A 19,198-nucleotide genomic window follows, 5' to 3' on the forward strand; every position below is an offset into this window, starting at 1 on the left:
TTGAGGCATCAATTCCAGAGTCCCTGCAGTGAGCCTGCCCAGCTGTGAGAGTCATCACACTTAGGGATCCCAAAGCTATGGTTTCCCACTAGGTATTTATAGTTTATATACAGTTTCTCTCCTGTCAGATGCAATTTGTCATTTTTTTAATCATAAGAAATATTGCCTAGTAGCAATATTTTCATCCTACCCTTTGCAGATCTCCAGGGAAACAGTGCTATAAAGTTAACCCAAGGTCAAGTTTGTTCATATAGGACAAAAGATTTTGTTAATGCTTTAACCACAGATAATGCAGTCTTTTTTATACTATTAGGACTAGGTCACAGGTTTAGCAGATCTTATTAGTTACTGATCAATTGACACATTTTCTTTGGTTCTTGATAAAATGAAGTCAGTTACATTTAATTTACTAGCTAACAAAAATATTTTCCAACCTTTTTGTCTTATAAATAAAATCCTGTTGTACTGTATTTTGTATTTATGACTATAGGAAGAGATAGAATTAGCTCTTGGCATTTGTCTGATAGAACAGATCAAATGTAGGGCAGAATGTAGCCCCACTGTTAGGAATTCCTAGTGAGTTAAAATGTAATCCAGAGTGAAACAACCTCCAATGTATAATCTTGACTCTCCATTTACATCTAAAAAGGCGCAGATGATGACAGATCTTTCCAGGCATACAGAAAATACAGGCATACCCCAACAGTATTTCTCCCAGTTTAACATTTTTCCATCAGAATGCCTTGTGACTTTTTATATCTGAACTTCATAAAGCGTACGCATCTCTTAGCCGATGCACGTTTAGGACAAATTTATATTTGTGCCTATAAAATGTGATATGGTATGTATTTTTTAATGTATAATTTTCATGTGATAAAATGCGTAGATTTTAAGTATACTGTTCAATAACAAAATGAATATACCATAACATTATAATAGCAACATAACCCCACACCATTGTCAATAACAATGTAAGCTACATCATTGTTGAGATATAAAACATTTCCAACACTTTATAGTAAATTCCCTTATGCCCCTTCCTGGGCTCTTTTCTCCTCATCCTGAGATAACAACTCTTAATTTCCATCAATATCAATTAGTTTTACCTATTCTGAGCTTCATGTAAGTGGAATCAAAGTGTATGGTCTTTTCTGTGTCTGTCTTCTTTTGCTCAACATGTTTTTGTGATTGATCTATTACATACATCAGTAGTTCATTCATCAATGTATGAATATACCACAGTTTGTTAATCTCCTACCTATTGTTGGACCATTATGCTATTTCCAGTTTTAAGCTATTATGAATATGGCTGTGATAAATATTTTTGTATGAGCTTTTTGTGGACATGTTTTCACTTCTCTTGAGTAAATACCTAGAGTGAAATTTCTGGGTCATAGAGTAGGTACATGATTAACATTGTAAGAACCTTCCAAACAATTTTCTGAAGTAATTTCCATTTAACTATATCATTTTGTGCACTAATACACACATCTTTGCTTGCATTAGGTGTTGTCAAACTTTATTTTTAGCCATTCTAGTATGTAAAGCTTCAGAAGAAAGAAACACGGCGATAACTTTGTGACCTTGAGGTAGGAAAATATTTCTTAAACAGGACATAGAAATCACTAACCATGAAAGAAACAATTGAATTATTGGATTATAAAATTCAAAACTTCTATTCCTTGAAACACATGGTTAAAATAATGAAAAGCAAATCACAAACTGAAGAAAAATGTTCACAATACATATGCTTGACAAAGGACTTGTATCCAGTGTCTAGAAAGAACTCATCTCTCAGTAATAAAAATACTTGCAATTGGGCTGGGCACAGTGGCTCACGCCTGTAATCCCAGCACTGTGGGAGGCCGAGGCAGGTGGATCACAAGGTCAGGAGATCAAGACCATCCTGGCTAACATAGTGAAACCCTGTCTCTACTAAAAATACAAAAAATTAGCTGGGCGTGGTGGCGGGCGCCTGTAGTCCTAGCTACTCGGGAGGCTGAGGCAGGAGAATGGCGTGAACCCAGGAGGTGGAGCTTGCAGTAAGCCGAGATCGAGTCACTGCACTCCAGCCTGGGTGACAGAGGGAGACTCCGTCTCAAAAACAAACAAACAAACAAAAACCATGCAATTGAATTTAAAAAAAGTTCAAATTACTTGAATAGACATTTAACAAAAGAGGATATACAAATACATGACAGGCACATAAAAAGATGTGTGACATTATTATCAGTGAAGTTAACAATTAATAATAAAATAATTTCAGTGAAACAATGGGAGTTTTTAAGTAATTTCAGCCACAGCATCCAAGTCACATGTTGATATTTTGAAAAATTCTTGAGGCTTCAAAAAGAAGATGTTTAGTATTTTGTTATATACCACATAACCGATTATGAGGTATATTAATTTATTGGTTATTAAGAAGTATGTTCCTCTTGAGCATTTTACCCCCTAACAAGATGTTTTATTGAGTTTTAGTTATGTTTGAGGAAATTGGCTGTCGGTTATGGTTGACATATTCTGCATTATAATTTTTCCCATGTAAAATCATGATAATTAGGCTCCCAGTTAGCATTTTTTCAATAGAACTAACCAAGAACAGATTACTGAAATTAAGACAGAGATGACATATTGATTGATTGATTAATTGAATTGTACATTTTAAAGGAAGAAAGTATTTAAAGAATTCCAATGCCTTTTTTTAGGTGTTAAATATTTCTTAAAATAATCTAATAAACAATCTAAGTTTTGTCTAAGGCTTCTCCAGAAAAAAAAGAGCCTGTGTACACTAAATGTCTTCTATTAAATAAAAGTGGTTGGTCAACTTGAAGAGGCTGCCAGGATTCAGGAAATGGGTAGGCTTCTAATTTACCTCTAGAGTAGGTTTCTCAATCCTGGTATTAATGACATTTTGGCCCACATAATTCCTTGTTGTGGGGGTTGTCTGGCATCGAGTGATGCTTAGCAGCATCTTTGGCTTCTACCTACTAGTTGCTAGTTGTGACACCCTCACTTGTGACAACCAAAACTATCTCCAGACTTTGCTAACTGTCATATGGGGAGGAGACCCCCTATACCCAAACCCCATTGAGTACAACTACTCTAGAGTTTATCTTAACTATAGGTCCATTTTGTATTAATCCACTCTTACACTGCTATAAAGAACTACCCGAGGCTGGATAATCCATAAAGAAAAGAGGTTTTATTGACTCACTGCCCTGCAGGCTGTACAGGAAGCATGACTGGGAGGCCTCAGGAAACTTACAATTTTAAACCATTAGAACTTGTGAGAACTCACTATCACAAGAAGAGCAAGGGGGAAATCTGCCCCCATGATCCAATTACCTCCTACCAGGTCCCTCCTTCAACACTGGGAATTACAATTCAACATGAGATTTGAGGGGGAACACAGAGCCAAACCATATCACACATCAATGGCTAATAAATCTGTTCTGAGTCCTCTAGACTTTGATTGACTCATGAGTGGACTAGAAATCTTTGGATTGTACTGAAGAATATTGACTGGAATCACCTTGGTGACCCAAACCAATTAGAATTAAATTTAATCTAATTTAATTAGAATTCAATTAGAATCAGAACATGCCTCAGAGGGAGGGCCAGGCATGGGGAAAGTAGCAATTCACTTTAATTTCAACTTAGAGTTGAACCATTTCAGCCAATAATTTGTTATTTTTTTAATGAAACCTGTTATAGTTCCACAAAAAGAACTCTTAATCCTCTTACAAATGGAGTAAACTCCTTTGTACCTATTGTAAGTGTAATTTTCATAGGCCTTAAAGTCATACATACAAACTAGGTAATATTTTATTTTTGGGTAATTGGACTTAGTTTCTATTATATGCCCTATTTCCCCTGATATTGTAATGCAAAATCTAGTCATTTCTAGATGGATTTAGCCTTTGTCATACTTTTGTCATGTCATCCTTTGTCATGTAACTTCAAGTTTAAAATCATGTCATTTCTGGAATTTGCCTTTGCCTCCTGCTCTTCAGGGTGGTATTCCTGTTCCCTAGTTTATTCTAGACGGGATGGAGGTAGGGAGTCAGGGAAAAGGGACCTGTTCTTCGGTGGTCATGGTATTTATCAGTCTTCCAGAAGGCCACCTCCTGAAATCTCTGCAACTGTGAGCGCCTCAGCTGCATAATGCCCACTTGCATTTGGGTTAAAAATTCTAGACCCTTGGGTCCTAAGCTGTCTCTTTCAAGTACCTTCTGAGCCCTGCTTGGGGAAGTGGGAGGTTTATTTGTCCACTTCTCACGGGTGACCTTAAGGTAGGATCAGAGCCGTTATCAGAGTCTCTTTGCCCCTCGATGTCACACCGAGCCACATCTAACTGTTGGCCCAATGTAACTGACCATTTTTGCTCTGATGCTGGGGTACTAAGTTGATGTGGTAGATCTAGAACACACTTTTTCCAACCTTCTCTCTCCTCAAACTATACACTAGGGAAGAGTAAGGTTTCAGTCTTCCCTCATGTGCATTTAACCCTTTTGCTGCTCCTCCATGAATTATTTTCATCCTATCAGGACGCTTTCACCTACTGGGCACCTAAACTTGTGTGGAGATGAAGGGTGTAACTTCTTTCTGTAAGTACTCTTCCAAAGTCTTTGCTGTTCTACAACATTGCTGTTTGAAGCTAAAAGCAAAAAACATGACATCCCTTTTATTCTGTTCTGCAGTAATTTTTCCTTTCCTGAGTTTGAAAATACCTTAGAATAAACAGGATGAAGGAAAGGTCTTTGGGAAACAAGAAAATTACCATAATTAAAAAAAAACACATTTCAATTTTTTTGTCATGATATATGAACATACTCCTTCCTCTCCCTCCATCCCAGAACCAGTCAGATTCCAACATCTTCTTAATTTTATTTCATGCAGCTGGCTCTTCTCTTGCATTAGTGTGGCTAGCCCCTTCCACTCTCAACCTACTACATTTTGCAGTAGGTTGCTGGCTAGGCTCTGGCCTCACACTCTTATTTGCATCCTACACACTGAATATAGGTGAATCTTTCTACTAAATAGTACAAAAACCTTTAATGACATTATGTTGCCTCTGAGCTAGGTTGCATTTATATCCTGCATAATCTGACACCAACCTGTTTTATAAGAGTGACCTCTCATTTCATGAATCTCTAGTTTATTTATGTAGAAATAAACACTGAGGTCTTAATATGTTTCAGACACCATGCCAGGCACTGGGGAATGAATGAAAGATTTCAGTCACTCAGGTCGAAAGATTCTTGATGATAAGAACCAGTGAGGAACTGAGGAAACAATGGGAATCCTAATTACTTTGCTAGGTTTCATGCCTCTGTGCATTTTTCTAATATAACCAGGGCTGGGGAAGGCAGAAGTCAGAGAAAATTTCCCAGGGAAGATGAAGAGGAATTATTAAAATAGAGAAAGATAAGGAGTGTGTTCAGGCATGGTTCTCAGCAACAGTAAACAATGAAGGTATGAAATATTATAGTATACATAATAGCATTTGTTTTTTGGTTTGATGACCCAGCATCTGAACACCCTTCCTGCATTGGATAATTCTCTATTTTATTAAAGGGAAATGATTTCCACTGTAGAAACCGAAGATACCAATGTGAAACTAGGGCATGAGCACACGACTTAGGTTCCATGAATTAGATGGAGACTCCCTAGACTTTGAATTGAGGGTAGTGATACCAAAAAAATCAAAACAAAACACAATCCATTCTGGTGAGCTTGGCAGCCGTGGTGGGAGGTACATGCCCTTTCCAGAGACCCTAGTAGTGGTGCCATGTTCGGTATCAGTAGGTCAGCCATGCAAGCTGCAGTTTCTGGGTCTAGCAGGAGGGGTGGTGGGGTTTCCAATGCACCAGTTCTGTGGCGTGATTTGAAAAATGATATTATTTAGATTTTGCTGCATAACTGATCATCCCATAACTAAGTGGTAAGTCGCAAAGACTCTCTTCTTGACTGAACTTTAGATAAGCTCTTCTGAGTTCCGTTTTTGACCATGCCCCAGAGTAGGCTTATAAAAACTGCAGACTCTCAGCATAAATGATTTTTGTCTATTTTCCATACTCCACTCCCACACTAAAATTTTTGAGCAAAAATTAATATAGTTTCTAGCAGCTCAAAGCTACATTCCTAGAATGACCCTAGCCCCTTAAACTGCTCACCTTGGAAAGCTCAAGACTGATCCAGTCCAAACCAGTAATAAACAGGCCCCTGAACCCTCCCCTCTTAGAGCAGTTGTAGTTTAGGAAGCTTGCAGTTGTAATTCCTTTCTCTTCCCCTTTGAGATGTAGATCTTCTACCACCCAAAATTAACATTCAGGGAAATAATTCCCCCTCTGATGCCCAGCCCCGTGGCACCTTGCCTCTAATTTACACCACTGCCTTCTGCCATATAAATATAAGAAGTTTGCTTCTCCTTTAGATAAGCACCAATTAACAAGATCAGTTTCTGCTTAAGCCCCTGCTCATTCCCCCTTCCTTAGTCCCTCATTGTCCCTTTAACATGCCCAGTCACCTCTGCACAAATCAAAGTTCAGTTCATGTTGGAACCTCTTTCCCTTTGCAGTGATAATTACGGAATAAAGTTTATTCTTAGTGCTTTAACCAGTGTCTAACCAGTGTCTGGATTTATCTTTGACACAAGTCATCTCAGAACTTAGTAACTTATATTTAGCTTATTTATGATCTTGTGAAAACAGCAGTTTGAATTGGGTTTAACTGAACAGCTCTGGGCTCATTCATGTGTTTGGAGTTGGCTGCTGGTCAATGAGGCAGCTCTGTTTCTGTGGTTTGGCTGACTGTCAGCTGAGGCTATGGGGATGACTGGACCGCATGTCCCTATCACCAAACAGTCCAGCCCAGGGTTGTTCACATGACAGGTCAGCAGGGTTCCAAGAAGTAGAGCTCCTGTGAAGTCTACATTCAGAACTGATATAACCATCACTTCTGCCACATTCTTTTGGCCAAAGCAAGTCACAAGGCCAGCACCAAATCAAAGGGTAAAGAAACACCCTACCTCCTGATGGGAGGAACTTCAAAATCACATTGTTAAGGGATGTGGATACAGGAAGAAAAATGATGGCAGGTATTTTGCAGACTATCTCTATACAATTGTACCCGCTGTGCAGCCTCCAAGCTTGATTCTTTGGGCCAGGTTTTGGAGCCTCCTTTAATCTTTAATGAAGTCTTTCTTACATCCGCCTAAATTGTTTCTGTGGCTTACAATTAAACATCTTGTTGAATATTCTGAGTCACACATACATTCTCTCTCTCTCTTCACACCATGACTCTTTCCTATAATGTTCAGAGCAGCGCTGTCCAATAGATGTATACAAGCCTTAATATAACTTAAAAAATTTGGGTAGCCATATTTGAAAACATGAGAAGAAACACGTGGAATTAATATTAATACTATATTTTATTTCACCCAATATATCCACAGTGTTATTTCAACTAATCAATCTACAAATTATTATATCATGAGATACTTTACTTTTTTTATTCTAAGTTTTTGAAATCTCTTGTAAAGCTTACACTGTCAGCACCTCTCAATTTGAATTGGCTGCATTTCAAGTCCTCAGTGGCCTCTAGAGGCTACCATATTTAGGACATTGTTTTTCCCCAGAGTGAGTCATTGCTTAGATCTGGATATCTGATTCACAAGTAAAGAATGACACTACTGAAGAGGCATAGGAAACGAAACCATCATATACTAACCATGAATTTTATACTGGACTCTTTTTTTTTTTTTTGAGACGGAGTCTTGCTCTGTCGCCAGGCTGGAAGGCTGGAGTGCAGTGGCGCGACCTCAGCTCACTGCAATCTCTGCCTCCTGAGTTCAAGTGATTCTCCTGCCTCAGCCTCCCAAGTAGCTGGGACTACAGGCGTGCACCACCACGCCCAGCTAATTTTTGTATTTTTCTTAGAGATGAGGTTTGACCACGTTGGCCAAGATGGTCTCGATCTCTTGACCTCGTGATCCACCTGCCTTGGCCTCCCAAAGTGCTGGGATTACAGGCGTGAGCCACTACACCTGGCCACAGGGCGCTATTAAAAGCACTTTAACTAATATCTTAGTTTGGGTTCTACCCCTAGCAGAGCTTGAGACACGCATTTGGGTGGAAATAATTTATTTGAGGAATGATTCCAGGAAGCCAATTAAAGATATATTATTGAGCCAGTTATTGCTATGGAGAACTGGCTCAATTCCATGGACCCCTCGGGGAGCCATATAGAATGAATTTCAGAATTGTTCCTCTGAAGAACAGAAGACTGAGGCATTTATTTACTGACCCCCATTTCTCACTGGCTGAGGGTTGTGCCCATGGATGTTAGTGCCCCAACGTTTCTGGACTGTCCTATATAAGGCTGAGGAATCTTATAGCTTCAGAACGAGTCCTGAGGCAGAAAAGCTGAGCAATAAGGCAAACATCTGGCATAAGGTTTTTCCAGTATGTATGGGAATTGTCTGCCACCAGTTGGAACTGGAATCAGTGATGGGGCAGGCACATGGCAAAGCCTCTGCTATGCGCACATTGTACAATTGTCTTCTTTTGTTCAGGCTGCTATAACAGAATCTCATAAATTGGGTGGTTTATAAACAACATGAATTCATTTTTTACAGTTCTAGAGGCTGGGAAGTCCAAGAGCAAGGCACCAGCATATTTGATATATGGTGAAGGCTCATTTCCTGGTTCATAGAATGGTACCTTCTTGCTGTTTTCTCACATGGTGGAAGGGAAAAACTAAGAACTCTGGTCTCTTCAGACTCTTAAAAGGGCATAATCCCCTTATGAGGGCTCCAACCTTATGACCTAATCACCTTCCAAAGGCCCCACATCCTAATGCCTTCACATTGGGAATTACTTTTTAACATATAAATTTGGGGGAACCCAAACATATTTTTCAACAATACTTGTAAAACAGACATTATAATTTCCAATTTAAAGAGGAAACTGAGTATAATAAAAATTCCAATAGTATTCAAGATGATATACTCTTAAGTGACAGAGTGTGTTTCTTCACAAATATGACTTATTACAAGGTCCACAAAGAACATATTTTTTGGGATTTTTTTTCCTTTTGGGGGAAATGTCCAGAGATTTTTTTTGGCTTGTGTATTTATTTATTATTTCAGAAATTTAGACAAATCTACAAAGTAGGCTTTGTTTATCTTTAATCAGTTTTTTTTTGAAAGGGTACTGCCATAAAACAGGGTCTCATAAGAATGTAGTATATATATTTAAAAAAATACACATTTGCTATTGTGCTTGTTATATTTTCTGACCTTCAGAAAGAAATTTCCAATAAATTTTGTAAGCTCACTTATTTCCATCATTCACTGCTGAATTTCTAGTGCGGAGCTCATTTTCAAGTCGATATTACGTACAGCAGATTCTCCCTAAATGAAAGGGACTGAACACATCACAGACTGGACAGCTCTCATTATCTGAAATAGCCATAAGCGGCTTTAATGCTGGAGATTTAGTTTAAAGGATTGTCCTCCTGGAAGACTGGCTGCAATTGTTTGTGAGGCAGAACAAATTATAAAATGATTATGGCTTCAGAGATGTATGTTTCTAAATGATTGCTTCGCCAGTCCATAAAATGTCTGCTTTTAAAAAACAGGTGAAATCTGAGAGCCTTAAGAGATTGGATCTTTGGGATATTATTAAAAATGTCTTTATAGGGTCTGGATGCAACGCCACCAGAGTATATAACTTACCAAGAATGCTGACAGGAAGTCATCAGCATAAAGAAAGAAAGGCAGATTTAAAGATGAAAAAGAAAAGCCTTAAGAATGAACTTAGAATATAAACCTAAGCTAGAAAAACAGTTGGAAAAGTTCAGCCCAAACTGTTAACCATATTTTCCTCTGCAAAGTCTTTAGAATTGGGGATAGTCATGGGTGTTTGCTTCTGTATTTACTTGAATTTTTCAATACACAAACATGTATCGTGTACAATTTGTGCAATTAAAAATAATCTTAAAAGAAGATGCCAGCCAGGTGTGTGGCTCATGCCTGTAATCTCAGCATTTTGGGAGGCCAAGGTGGGCAGATCACTTGAGCTCAGGAGTTCAAGACCAGCCTGGGGCAACATGGTGAAACCCTGTCTCTACAAAAAATACAAAAATTAGCCAGGCATGGTGGTACACACCTGTAGTCCCAGCTACTTGGGAGGCCGAGGTAGGAGGATTGCTTGAGCCTGGGAGGCAGATGTTGCAGTGAGTCAAGATCATGCCACTGCACTCCAGCCTGGGTGACAAAGTGACACTCTGTCTCAATAAAAAAATAAGAAAATAAAAAAATAAATATAAAGAAAGAGCCATTAATAGACTGAGTTTTCAGTTTTATCATGTTATTTTACCTCCAATCTAACTTACAAGTCTAATAACACATAGTAAGTATTCACTAGACATTCACTGAAGAGGGAATCCTCAGAATTTTTGATGTCATCAACAGTTTCATTTTGCAGTCAGGGATATATTTCAGCTTCTCAGTGTTTTCTAAAAATGTAAATTTTACTGTTAAATATGATTTTATGCCTGCCAGACTGCTTCTATGCAATGAAAGATATGGTGCCTTGTACTAACAGTCCCTCATCAGAAGCTTTCTAGAAATCACAATTATGAAAAGCTACCTGAAACAGAGAATAAATATTTGACCAGAGGAAACTAAGTTTTTAATATTTTGTTATCTCCCCTGATCTATTCATGTATTTAAAAATACTTGTTCTTATTATGAAAGTCATAGTATGACTTTTTTGGGGGTCTTGCTTGGCCTGTTTTATTGGAATTGCCTCTCTCTCCCCAGTATTTGGCTGAAGTAATGGGGTTGGGTGGCCAGTGGCTGCCATATTTTGATTAGTTGACTTCCTACTCCTGTTTCCAGCGAATTGAACAAAACAGGGAATCTTGATCCAAGCTGAGCCAACTAGCTTGTCTCTTGTGGATTCTATCTAAGAAGAATAAAGATTCAGTCAGGCGATGGTGGTTTCTGGGAATATGGGCTAAGATAAGAGCAGCCATATTGGGGGCCATGCGTTGTTTGTCAAGCACAAGGACTCAAGGGAATGCAGATGCCCAGAAGGAAACATACACAGGAGACAACACACTCAGTGAGAGAAAAGATGAAGAGAATTGCCATGTTTTATTGCTTTCAGATTTAAATTTCTTGTGGGACCTGGCTCTACTACTTTCTCTTTAGTTATATGGGATGGTCCTGAATACTAATTGACTTAAGATAGGTTAATTTTGAGTTTTGCAAAAAAATTTAGAGAATATGGATATGGAAGAAAATAAAAACTGCCCGTAAAAACATAGCCACCCATACATGTCTTTAGTGTGTTTTTATTCTATAGGAATGCTATAATATGCTTCTATGTAAAATTTCCTATCTTTTTAAAATAAAATTATGAACATGTTCATATTTTGTTAATTCCAATCTTGGTAAATCTCGCTCTTAGTTTATTAAGGTCTGTCTCTGTGTGGCTAAATGTGCCTGGGAAAAAATAGTACCTTGCTGACTGGTTGAATTTTGAATTCATTGTTATTAATCACAAGTGGATGCCTGGCACCATACTGCAATTTCCTAGTCCTCCACTTGCCCATCGCCCAGAGACTATTTTCTTTTCTTTTCTTCTTATTTTTTTTGAGACAGAGTCACACTCTGTCACCCAGGCTGGCATGCAGTGGTGCGATCTCAGCGCACTGCAACTTCTCCCTCCCAGGCTCAAGCGATTCTCGTGCCTCAGCCTCCCCAATAGTTGTGACTACAGGCATGTGCCATCATGCCTGGCTAATTTTTGTATTTTTAGTAGAGACAGGGTCTCACCATGTTGGCCAAGCTGGCCTCGATCTCTTGGTCTCAAGTGATCTGCCCACCTTGACCTTCAAAAGTGCTGGGATTGCAAGCATGAGCCATTGCGCCCGGCCGGAGGCTATTTTCTTCTTGTTCCTCTTTCCTCAGTACCTCCTCCCTGTTCCTTATTCTTTGCTGTGACCTTGTTTCCCGTTTTACTGGGATAATAAAAGCCACTAGAAAACATGTCCTGCATTTTGCTGCCAGCATAGCTACCCACCCGCTTGCTCTGTGCCCACATACTCTGCTTTTCACTAGCAGCAAGCTCTCTACACTCCAGCCCTCTCCACTCCTTCACCAGTTTCTATTCTCTCTCATGTATTCGAGGACATCACATCAGCAGCAGGCATCTCTCTTCTTGTAACATCATGTTTTCTCTATTGCTTGATCATTTCCATGAGCTTATAAATGCTATTATTTTTCCTATCTTAAGAGAGAAGACAATTTTCCAGACTCTTTATTCCCCTGCAGTTACTGCATCACTTCTCTGCTCTTGTAAAAGGCAACTCTTCTCAATAGTTATAACTACTTGATATCTGCAATTTGCTTGTCTCTCATTTTCTAATCAGGCATTCATTCTCATGCCTCTTACAAAACAGCTCTTGTCAAATTGCTATTGACTTTCACATAGCTAAAACCAATGATGGTTGTTAGTTTTCATCTTACTTGAACTGTTGGCAGCATTTGACAGAGGTGATCTCTGTCAAGGTCTTGCTTTACTGGCCCCCTCCTTTTAAGGCTTATATGCTTGTCCTTTTATCTATTTCTAACCTCTAACCATTGGTGTGCCCTGAACAATGTCTCAGGTCTCTTCTATTTATTTTCTACACTCACTTTCTAGGTGATGTCAGCTAGTACAATGGTTTTAAATACTATCCATATATTAAGGACTCTCAAATTGATTTCTTATGCCCAGACCTCTCTCCTGAACTTCAAATTTACATACTCAAACTCCTATTCAGAATTTCATCTTGGATGTTTAATAAGTATCACAAATCTCTAAATAGTCAATGGCCCTAGGACTCAAATCTTAGAACTTTCCTCTTTAAAATGATATTATTGAGATGTAATTCACATGGCATACAAATCAACCATTTGAAGTGTACAATTCAAGGGCTTTTAGTGCATTTCAGAGTTATTCAACCATTACCATAATCAATTTTAGAACATTCTCATTATCCCCCTTAAACCCATCTTGGACATTTCATATATATGTAATCATATAATATGTGGTCTTTTGTGTAAAGACTTTAGAGTGTTCTAATTTGTTTTATGCAATTTTTTTTTTGCAAATTTGACTGCATGAAAGTGCATTATCACAATGTTGACCTTGTGTGTGACATTGCACATGTACATAAAAACATTGAAACTTCCTCAATAAATGAAGGGATGTCCTTTTTGTACATCTGCATTTGTGAAAGATAAAACTTCTTGAGATCTCAACTCTCTAGGTGATTACATATGTAGTGGTGACACATTGTGGTTTCTTATCGATCTCATCAAAAGACATAGGTCATCTGTCATGGTATTTCAGATGACCACAGTTATAAAACTGGATGCGCACAATTACCAACCATAGTGATATGCGTTTAGACATTTTCTTTTGGACCTATTTATGAATATGGTTCATCTGCTTATAACTGTTATACCCATGTTTCTGTTGTTAGTATATCTGAGTTCTTATGCTTATAAAAATGTTATTGTTGCCTATTTTATTGTATAAAGTGGCAACTTTATACAACTTTATCATGTATTTTATTGTATACTATGAAGTATTCTGTCATGTTTTTATATGTTGCTCAAATAAATCTTTTTTACAAGCATAAATAATTTTCTTTTAAAGAAAATTAAATTTTTTTCCAGAATTATATTTTTAGAATTTTCAATTTTTAGGATTGTGATTTCTGATATTATGGTGTTTAGAATTATGTCTTTTGGTATTATGGCCCAACTCTGGTTTTTGTGACTGGCTTCTTTTGTTTAACGTGTTTTCAAGGTTCATCCACATTGTAGTATGTACAAGTACTTCATTCCTTTTAATTACCAAATAATATTCTATTGAACAGCTATACCATACTTTATCCATTCACCAGTTGATGATAATTTGGATTGTTTCCATCTTTTAGCTACTGTGAATTCTTCTTCTGTAAACATTCATGCACAAGATTTTGTGTGGACACATGTTTTCACTTGTCCTGGATATATACCTAGGAGGGGAATTGCCAAATCTTATGGTAACTCTGTGTATAGAAGAATTGCCAGACTATTTTCCAAAGTGGCTTGGAATTCTTCTATTGGTGCTCACTGCATTGGTGCATGGCATCTAGGCCATGGTTTTAAATATCATCTCTATACTGAAGTCTCGCAAACTTGCCTCTGAACTCGAGATCCACATGACCCATTCATTGCCCACCCACATGTCCATCACCTAACTCCTGACTTTCCCCTTCACCTCACACCCCTGACCTCAAGCCTGCTTTTCCTCTTATCTTCTTCTCAATTAATGGATTCCCTTCTTCCAGTTGCTCAGGACAAAAACCTCAGAGTTGCTCTTGACTCCTCTCATTCTATCCCATCCCATATCTAATCTGTCAGCAAATCCTGTTTGCTCTACTTTCAAAATGCTGTCCCCGCTCCCTGTCTCCAGTAGCTCCTCTGCTACCACCCTCATCCAAATCACTCTCACTTCTTTATCACATTGTTGCAACAGCCTCCTAACTTGCCTTCCAGCTCCAGCTTGATTACCCTTCAGTCTATTCTCAACAGAGTATTCTGGATGAACTTTAAATAACTCTAATTGCTTTCCATTTGAGACTATGGCATTGAGGATCGTGTCTTTCGGGATTATTATTGGCTCTGACATGCGCACGCAGGTTGAAAGTGCCAGGAAGTTAACATTCCCAGGATTAACCTTCCCTCTATTATCTTCATCCTCAGGGTAGCACAACACTGAAGTGTCTTGTAAACAGTGTCCCAAAGGTCCCAGAGGGACCAAACCCCAGTTGCTCTGTTCATTAATGCATCTTTGAATGGATTTTCTTTCCTGTTTTGCTTTCCACAACTCCCTACTGATGCTTCTGGGATAATCTCACAAATAAACTACCTATTTCTGTGTCTACTTTTGGAGGAATCCAGCTAAGATAAAAATCTTTATAAAGAAATCTTGCCTATATTTCTGTTTCTTAGAGTCGTGAAAAAGGAAATACTAGTTCAAAAAGTGATTTTTTTTAAAAACTGAGATTTGAGTTCTCTGTGTCAAAACCACCATCTGTATCTGGGGAATTCCACTTTATAAGTCTTGGTGGGAGGGAAGAGTTTGTCTCTTTCTTAGAAGATAGAAACACCATATATTCACTCTGTTAGCGTCTCGAAACTATAGTATTAACATATGACTCAGGTTTGGCTAAGCAGATGGATCTTTCCTAGATTATGTTTGGGAGGTAGAAATGCAAAGAAGACAAGATAGGGAAGACTCTTCCCTGTTGGGGTTAGTTGTTTTAACAACTTCCAGTTTTTGGAGACCACATTGGTGGTGGTGACCATGGCAATTACTAGAATCCAGTGCCCACGGGGTGAGCAACACAAGCTGCGGCGTGAAGGGCAGCGCTGCCCAATAGAAATGTAATATAAGGCCAGGAGTGGTGGCTCACACCTGTAATCCCAGCACTTTGGGAGGCTGAGGCGGGTGGATCATGTGAGGTTAGGAGTTCAAGAGCAGCCTGGCCAATGTGGTGAAACTCCGTCTGTACTAAAAATACAAAAATTAGCCAGGCGTGGTGGCTTATCCCTGTAATCCCAGCTACTGGGGAGGCTGAGGCAGGAGAATCACTTGAAGTCGGGAAGCAGAGGTTGTGGCGAGCCAGGATCGCACCACTGCACTCCAGCCTGGGTGACAAGAGTGAAACTCTGTCTCAATTAAAAAAAAAAAAAAAAAAAAGAAATGTAATATAAGCCACACATGCCATTGAAAACTTTCTAGTAGTATAATTTTTTTAAAAAAAAGTAAAAAAAGAAACAAGTAGAATTAATTTTAAGAATGTATTTTTCTTAACCCAAATATCCCAAATGCTATCAGTTTAGCCTGTAATCCATTTAATAAATTATTGAGCTATTTTATAATTATTTCTTTTGCACTTTAGTAATCTGGTGTGTATTTTGCACTTAGAGTACATCTGAATTTGGATTAGCCATATTTCAAATGCTCAGTAGCTGGTTGTGGCTGGGGACTCCCATATCGGGCAGTGTAGGCCTAGAGCTGAGAGGCAGTGGGCAGCCATGTCTTCACACAAAACTAGATCTGTACTGTGCTGTGATTTATGCACTGTTACTTTTTGAGTCTCTAAGCCTAGTGTTTCAATTCCCTGGTTGCATCTGTTAGCAATTTAACATATTTTCATTTCTACCTAAATCAGCCTTAGTTAAGTTTCTGTTGTTTGCAACTAAGAACCGTATTGTTATAGAAATTTCAATGAGAAGCTTTGTAGGCACAGACATTCAAAGAAATGAGGAGATCTGGGATTGTGTATCTGGCCTTGTTAGAAATTATGATAGTTTAGATTACTGTTCAGCAAATATTCATTTTCTTTTTCCTCCTCCTGTGGGTAGAATATATTACCCTGCCTCATGATGTTGGAGTTGACCATGTGACTTGCTTTGGCTAGTAAGATGTCAGTGGATATAATGTGGGCAAAGTGCTGAGATGTGTTTGTGCAATGGTTTCCTGGCCTCTTGTACTTCTGCTGTCACCATGAGGAAAATATGCCCCTGTTAGCTGGTGGGTAAAGGAAAATGAAAGGTATGTGAAATAATTTGAAGACCTAGTTAAACTCAAGCTAGGTTAGCCAACTTCTGTCAATCTGAAGTTAAAAGAAAAAGCATAAGTGATTATATTAAGCCATCTAGTTATGTTATGTAGCATTATTGTTGGAATGACTGAAACAGAACTAAAGGTAGCAAAAGTTACAGCTAGTAAACAATGAGTCTCTAACATACGGTATGCAGAGGAGACACAGTATATTAATTTATTCACCCTAGAATGTAGTGCTAACGAAGCAAAGTTTTGAGGAAGCAATTAGCTTGTTAGAGTATAGTAAAATGACTTATATAAGACTTGTAGTAAATAGTATTTATTGTTAAAATTTCCAAATATTTTAAAGAAATAGATTTATAGTTGTACAATTTGCAGTTGTACTGTTTCCTGCTTAAGGCATTGATTGAAAATCAGTGACTTTTTTTTTTTTTGGCTAAAGAAACATCACATTTCTTTCAGTCACTGGGTTGAGAGAGCCAAAATATACACACAGAAAAACTGAGTCTTTGGTTTGCCAAAATTCAATGTCAGTTGAATTTACAGCCTTGCCATGTGTCTGATACAAAGTTTGGGCATTGATGTTATCCTCAGCAAACTAACACAGGAACAGAAAACCAAATGCCTCGTGTTCTGCCTTGTAAGTGGGAGCTGAACAATGAGAACACATGGACAGAGGGAGGGGAACAATGAACACTGGGGCCTGTGGGTCAGAGGAACAACGGGGACAGGGAGAGCATCAGGATAAATAGCTAATGCTTGTGGGGCTTAATAGCTAATGCATGTGGGTGCAGCAAATCACCATGGCACACGTTAACCTATGTAACAAACCTGCACGTCCTGCACATGTATCCTGGAACTCAAAATCAAATTAAATTAAAAAAAAATCTATTACTTCGTCTTGTTTAAAAAAATGAGTTACAAGTTACATACAATATAATATGCCCTTTTGAATGTGTAGTCCTATGAGTTTTGACAAACACTCGTGGTTATGTAATGATCACTACTACCATGATCAAGATATAGAATATTTTTATCACCTCTCAAAAAAAAAAAATAAAGTTTGGGCATTGATCAAGAAGAAATAGAATGCCGAGAATGAAAGTCTTATATGGGAGGAACTTCAACTCCTCCATGAGTTTTATTGGCAACTAAAGCCACCTTTCTCTTTCTGATGATGCTCTTTCCCCTTTGCTTGAAGACTCTTAACAAGCCCTCAAACAGGCTCATCTAAGAGATTTACCTGACCAGAGACCCTAATTTGTCTTTTGTTCCATCCATACCCTCTTCTTTGTCTCTAAGGCCTTAAATGTTGTCAGATCCCAACATGTTCTGGGAGCCAATTTAAAGGCGAATTTGCAAGATGACAGAATAGCCACAAAAAATTGCAAAACTTTGTTAATTTATATCAGACTTGTGGGTTTGTGTGTATGTGTGTGTATTTTGAATGAGTAGGCCAAAGAGGGAACTGATGAGTTTAGATTGGGCTGATTTTAGCATCATGGGGACAACTCACTGAGATTCTGGATTCAATGTGCCTCTTCGAGCTGAGAGTAATTCTAATTGTTTGTTTGGTTGACTTGTCTTGGAAACAAAGCCTTACTTTGTGTTTGAATCAGAAACAACCAGTGGCATTATTATTCTAAAAAACAACAGATGTTGGAAAAGAAGAGCAAATTGAACCAATTTCTCCTCACTCAAAAGTTTTTTGTAGTAGATATAGATTGGAAAGATGTAGAAAAGTGGAGAAGAAAATAAATTGGGAATGTTCAACAGTGTAAGTGAATAAGATCAGGCATATAATTCATGAAGCAATATTGTTGGTTTTTCACACAATGGAATACTCTTAAATCAAATTTAAAATCTGGTAGGATGTTGAAGAGAAAATTTCATTCGTTCATTCATTCATTCATTCAAATGTTCATTAAATGTCTAATATGTTCACACACAGTATTTTAGGTACTGGAGATATAGCAATAAACTAGGGAAATTAAAATTTTCTCATGTAACTTATATTCTAGTGGAGAAAGAGAATGAACAAATGCATTAAAATATACAGTATTTTAGAAGGTTATCTATGTAATATGAACCCCAAAGTATCTGAGACAGGTCTCGATTTAGCCAAAGTTAGGCATGCACTTGTGATACAGCCTCAGGAGATCCTGATGACATGTACTCAAGGTTATTGGGGGTACAGCTTGCTTTTATACATTTTAGGGAGAAATAGTACATCAATCAATACATGTATGATTTACATTGGTTCGACCTGGAAAGGTGGGAAAACTCGGAGCCATGGCTTCCAGGTCATAGGTAGATTTAAAAATTTTCTGATTGGCAATTGGTTGAAAGAGTTATTATCAATAAAAAGGAATGTCTGGGTTATGATAAGGGATTGTGGAGACCAAGGTTTTATCATGCAGCATGACATCTCCAGGTAGCAGGATTCAGAGAGAATCAATTGTATATATTTCTTACCAGACTTAAGATCTGTGTGGATGTTAATTCTGGTTGGCTCT

At 38.1% G+C, this 19,198-nt stretch overlaps 1 protein-coding gene and 1 long non-coding RNA gene across 2 annotated transcripts in view; one reads left to right on the forward strand and one right to left on the reverse strand.

Moving 5' to 3' along the window:
- LOC134809227 (collagen, type I, alpha 1a-like) overlaps positions 1-19,198 on the forward strand; it is a 414,408-nt gene that overhangs the window by 22,803 nt on the left and 372,407 nt on the right. The gene's annotated exons all lie outside the window — the stretch shown is intronic.
- The window catches only part of LOC104005550 (uncharacterized), a 50,135-nt gene that overhangs the window by 5,960 nt on the left and 24,977 nt on the right, over positions 1-19,198 (reverse strand). The gene's annotated exons all lie outside the window — the stretch shown is intronic.

This window comes from Pan troglodytes, chromosome 22 (assembly GCF_028858775.2).
Source record: "Pan troglodytes isolate AG18354 chromosome 22, NHGRI_mPanTro3-v2.0_pri, whole genome shotgun sequence".
Lineage (NCBI taxonomy): Eukaryota > Metazoa > Chordata > Mammalia > Primates > Hominidae > Pan > Pan troglodytes.